This window comes from Phalaenopsis equestris, unplaced genomic scaffold (assembly GCF_001263595.1).
Source record: "Phalaenopsis equestris unplaced genomic scaffold, ASM126359v1 Scaffold000362, whole genome shotgun sequence".
In the NCBI taxonomy this organism is placed as follows: domain Eukaryota; kingdom Viridiplantae; phylum Streptophyta; class Magnoliopsida; order Asparagales; family Orchidaceae; genus Phalaenopsis; species Phalaenopsis equestris.
The window spans coordinates 140,705-146,614 of record NW_018164804.1 but is presented as its reverse complement, the minus strand read 5'-3'; the positions used below and the strand labels follow the sequence as shown (position 1 = coordinate 146,614).

At 30.3% G+C, this 5,910-nt stretch overlaps 1 protein-coding gene across 1 annotated transcript in view; it reads right to left on the bottom strand.

Moving 5' to 3' along the window:
* LOC110026283 (heavy metal-associated isoprenylated plant protein 4-like) overlaps window positions 1-1,927 on the bottom strand; it is a gene marked incomplete in the record, with an annotated part of 23,865 nt that extends 21,938 nt beyond the window's left edge. The window contains 1 exon segment of the mRNA XM_020727166.1: window positions 1,694-1,927.
* Window positions 1,928-5,910: the final 3,983 nt, after the last annotated feature.

The following is a 5,910-nucleotide window of genomic DNA, read 5'->3' as shown; positions in this document are numbered from 1 at the left end:
TACTAACATGTCTATTTATAACCCCAGGAGTAAACGTAGGCACAATACATAATTACTCAATATTTACAGCCCCGCGGGGCTTTGCCCCCGCACCCCAACCCATGAAAATTCCCAATTTGGACAGATTCTTCAGCTCCGCTCCGCTCTGCTCCGTTTCGATCCAGCATCTGTCCCGATATGGTATATGAGTCATACCATAACAATATGTATGTATGTGTGTGTGTGTGTGTGTGTGTGTATAATAGCTTCAAAGATCAGTCAAGGTTTGAAATTGCATTATTAAATATTGAGACGTTTCTATGAGTAAAAACATCAAGTCATGAACTGTTTCGAAGTAATTTAAAAAATGTGAAATAATAATTAATGTACAAACATCAAAGTAATTTCATAAAAAAAATTTCTCCTATTATTAATTCAACATAAACAAGTAGTCTAAGTTTATAAGATTATAATTTATGGAATTAAAAGTCTTCCTACTCTCATCAACTAGATCTTCATTAGAAACTTCATTATAGTGAGTCCTTTCTCTTCTCCCTTGTCCTCAGCGGCAATTGATATTCCAAGCGGTGTCGGATGTAAGTGCAACATGGAGCTAGGAGTGAAGGGACCCAGGCAATTTAAAATCTTGATTTTGTTTGTTTTAGGATTAGGTGCAGAAAAATAATAAAAAAAGATTTATTTACATATTAAATTTATAAATGAAAATATAAAAAAAATTTTAAATCCTAATTTTTTAGGCTTGTATCTAACAAATTATGCACCTGTGCAACATGAGGTGCCTCAATCTAACTGAGACAAATGCCTCATCAGATCAAGGTGAGGTGTATGAATCAAGGCTTTTTTACATATTTGTGTTGAGGCAATCCTTAAGACACGTCTCTTACAGTGCAATTTTAAACAATGAAATCAATTAAGATACCAAAAAAGATATTTATGCATAAATAAAGACAGTATAACACAAAAGATTCAACAGAGATGAAACCCATTTCATGATGCTCGAGTGCTAGAAGCATAATTAGAAAAGTTAGCTTCGATGAAAACAATTTCAAGATGTCTGGAAGTAAAAGACAAAATGATAAATATACATTTTTGCTTGGAAATAAATGTTTTCTTATGTAAATTAAGCCAAGCTAGGTAAAAATCTCACCAAAAAACAAAAAAACAAAAAAAAAACAAAAAATGAATAACCAAAAGAATAATTATGATCTACCAGAAATCAATTCGGTTCATTTACCTTATCGGCCTGGGAAAATCAGAAGGTAGCAAAAGAGATATAACAAAAAATAACAGTAACATTAGCTAAGTTACAGTTCCCTACCAAACAGCAACTTTCATTTGCAACATTTGATTTGATTTTTTTTTTTTTTAATCCATCAAACGATGCCTCAATTTGCCTGCCAATCTCGAGATATGTTTCAAGAAGGAAAGAAAACACTGCAGTTTTAGCTACTACACAAAAACAAAGCTTATCGGATAAGAGATTAAACATACAAAACGAAGCTTGATAATAAAAATGTCAAATAGGAATACGATTCACGCCAGCCTCGAAAAGAAAATAAGATCAGCGCAAGATGTGATGAGAAGATCTATAACCCGTCGAAATATTAAAAATCCTCAGTTATTTTTTCCAATTGCCAACTGAGTTGTAATTCACCCTAAATGCGGAGAGAGAATCGGGTAACGCAAGAGATACCTTCAGTTGACGAAGAGACCCTGACCTGGCCTGTGGAGAATAACCTCGCCTCCTATAATGTGCACAGAGAAGAGTGCAATGCACCGAGATGTCAACTAAAAGAACACACAAATGGAAGAGATTGAACAGCGTCACGGCCATTTTAGCTTCGATGTATTCAATGAATGGACGGTTGTGTGAAGGCGAAGGGGTGGACGAGAGCATTAAGGGAGAAGAAACTGCATCTTCGGTTTCGGCTTCTTGATTTGAAAGGTTGGAGTAGGAGAAACAGAGCAGTGCCACTGGGTGTGGGAGGATGAGAGGCGGAGATGAAGGGACGAAGATGGGGGAAGGTATTTGAAGGGTCGAATTGGGGGGAGAAATCGAGCGGTGGAGATTTAATTCTGTTGATCGCAAATTATGTAGGATGTATGTATTGTAGCCTAATTGTTTTCTAAGTATTTATTTTAGGTTTTTCAATTAATATTAATCTTCAAAATAATCGATGCCAAGATATGGCGTATTTGTAATTTAAAGATGGACATAGAAAACTTATGAAAAAAAAATCGTTAAAATGCCCGATTAAATTATTAATATAATATATTGGCTTAAAACAAAAAATATAATATAATTAAAAGATTTTATTTAATTTAAATAAAATATGATTAAATTTTAATTAAAATAAGATTATTTTTATATTATTTAAATTAATGAAATTCACTTGAGTTTATATTAATTAAAAAAAAACTAATGATATATATATATATAATTTAATATAAAGGTTTATTCTTTTAGCCTTCACGTGAAAGCTAAATTGTATATATTTTTTCTTTCTTTCATTCTTTTAGTCCCATTTCAGGAAGAGACAAGATACAATCCTTTTATTAAAAAGATAAAACATATTTGCATGTGGGGGTGTAAACGAACCGAACATGAACGAACAATGCTCGTGTTCGTGTTCAGTTAGTTTGAAATATAGTTTGTTTGAAATAGGCTCGTTCGAAATTGTTCGTGAAAGGTCTGTTCGTGTTCGGTTCAATTTGTTCGAAATTAGTTTGAATTGTTTGAATCGTTTGAATATGTTTGAAATGTTTGAAGTGTTCGAATTGTTCAAAACAACAGTGCTCGTGTTCGTATTCGGTTCGTTTGAAATATAGTTTGTTTGAAATAGACTCGTGTTCAAAATTGTTCATGAAATGCATGTTCGTGTTCGGTTTGATTTGCTCGAAATTAGTTCAAATTGTTCGAATTATTTGGATATGTTTGAAATGTTTGAAGTGTTCTGAATGTTCGAATTGTTCGAAAAGTTCAAAAATTTTCAATTTTTTTTATATTTTTTGAATTGTTAAATAGACAAAAAAATTAAATATTAATTCTCATATCACATCAAAAAATGCCACCATTTTAACTTTTAAAAATTGAAATAACTCTAAATAAAATATATAAGAATTATTAATTAATTCTCAAATTACCAAAAACAATAAATAAAAAACGTCAACAATAACATCTCTTCATCATTAGTCAAATAAATAATATCTTACATAAAAAGATAATGTTCAAATTATAAATTAAGTTCAATTCTCAGAGCTCTGTGAATTTGAAATCAAATTTTAAATTGTAAATTTAGTTTGCATTCACTTCTCTCAATCTCCTATACACATATTTACTAATTACTACAACTATAATAAATTTTACTCCACATTGGGATGGAAGACTCAAATGGCATCCTCTGGATTAATTCCTGGAGCTCAACCATGAATCCATGCTTGCCCAAAAGCTCTGTCTGTAAGAAAATGAACAAACCAACTTCAGCTTCAAGCAAATGTAAATGTCTAATACAAATACATGCATGTTAAGGCCTTACGGGTAAAGAGAAGTCTCTTTTATAATTTCTTTCCAAAACATCATCAAGTCTGCAATTGAAGTGCCCAGCTAGGCAAGTATCTAAAGCAAAGAAATATTCTAGTTAAGAGACAACAAAAAAAAATCCAAACCATCAAATAAAACCAACATTATGACTTAGATAAGGAAAGTTCTTATATGTACAAGTAGACAAAAAAAATCACTTAGCTACAGATGGCTCCTTCAAGATTCATTTTGTACCATGAGATACAATTTTTTATGCATAAATAATAAGATACCACATATAACGACGTGTTATCTTGAAGCTACTCACCCATATAAGCTCTTCCAAAGATTCTACTTCTTTCGTAGCAAAAAAGGCTAGTTGCATGTATAGATAGATGAAAAAGAAAATGAGTTTAACTTTCACAAAGTTTTCATAAATATTATTTATACTTAGTACTTCCCTGCCAAACTTCAACATGCATAAGTCATTTCCGGCATCATAATTAAAGGCATTAATATTGCACCCAAATAGATTATAGAAATAAAATTAATCAGCCTTAATCAGTTTATCCACTAGAAATAGAGCCACCATAGTTCTGCTCTTCCTGCAAGGTTGCACCAAATCAAAGCAATCAAATGAACCTTAGCAGAACTACAAGTTTAGCTTTAAATGTCATTTTCCATTGATTAATAACTGTATACAAAATTGGTGATGTACTGTTTAGAAACAGAACTAAATTTGGCCTCATATTATAGTGTGGTAAGTTCAAAGATGCACCAAGAACTAAATCAATTTGATGTTGAAATGGCCGTATGAGTAGAAGTTGGCTAGGCAATTTGAATGGGGGCAATATCTTCAAATAGTTTTAACAATTACTGCATTTCAGAAGGTATTCATTATTACTTGTATTTTGCTATGAGAATAAGAAAGCAAAAACTACAGAATCTTCCTTCCAGTTTGAAACAAATCGTGAACCAGGAACAAACAAAAAAGTTGTGTTATAATGTTGTTCCCAGAATTTACTATTAGTGGGCACATTTAAAGAAAACCAACAAAGATAACATTAAAACTAATTGTTATAAATCATGCACATTTAAAATTAACTAATTGTTATAATTTGATATACATGACTGAAATCAAAAATATTAAAGCTCATGCAGACAAACAACCCATTTAAAGAAGACCAACAAAGATAGCTTTCAAACTAATTGTCATAAATCATACACATTTTAAATTAATCAAATAGATTAACTAAAAATAAAATCAATATCAATTTAATCATTCGCCATACAAATAATTTCATTTGATGAGTAATAAAAAATTGTATTATCTAACAGCTTGAGCAATAGAAAATGAAAACAAAATCTTAACTAGATTTATTAATCCTCTTTGAAAATAAGAAAAACTGAAATAGAAGGAAAATTCTAATGTAAGTGAAACTTAGAATTTATTAAAATCAAAAGTGGAATCATATTGTAACAATAACTTATCTTCTAGATCAAAAACATGCAACATAATAAAATAAAGCCAAAATTAATATTTAGACATAAAACTGGAAAAAACTTGCATTATAGCTAAATACAATTGCAATAATTTACTAAACAATTGAGCTTATAACACTAACTTTGATTTAGAACATTCAACCATGTATATATTAGAATGTTTCAGTATTTAAAATAATCCTCCAAATTATTCCACATAAAAAAATTCCTTAAGATCACACCAACATTGATTGTAGGAACATAAAATTGAAACTTATGAACAGTTCGTTTTTGTTTAGTACAATACAAACAAGATTTCAGTAGAAGTGCATCCTTTATTATGATTTTTTTAATTAGCAATACAAATGAACTTTATTATTAAGTTTAATATACAATAGCTGTAAATAAAAAAAAAATCTTTAAAATGACTGAAAACAGAAATAGGATGGCAACTCACTCTGAATAATATCTGTAAAGCTTCAGAAATTCGTTGCTGAGAAGAACGATTCAGTCCCCCCAATGGATTTACAAAAATAACAATATAATTTCAATGACATATATGAAAGAAGCAGCAATGAGATTTCAAATGTTTAGTAGTTAAGAAGAAATAAACCTAAAAAATACTCAGAGATGAAGCCTAACTTTCACTCAAAAAACCTAGGTTTCACTCAAAAAATAAGACAAACAGATGGATTTAACCTAGGTTTCACTCAAAAATCCTAGGTTTCACTCAAAGAAATAAACCTATAGTCAATATGAAGACAAACAGATCTACATTTAACCTAGGTTTCACTCAAAAAAGAAGAAATAAACCTAAAAAAAATTATGAAAATTTAACCTAAGAGGCAAGCATGAAGATAAACATGAAATGTTAAAGAAAATATGCTAAAAAATGCCGTTTCGGTGGC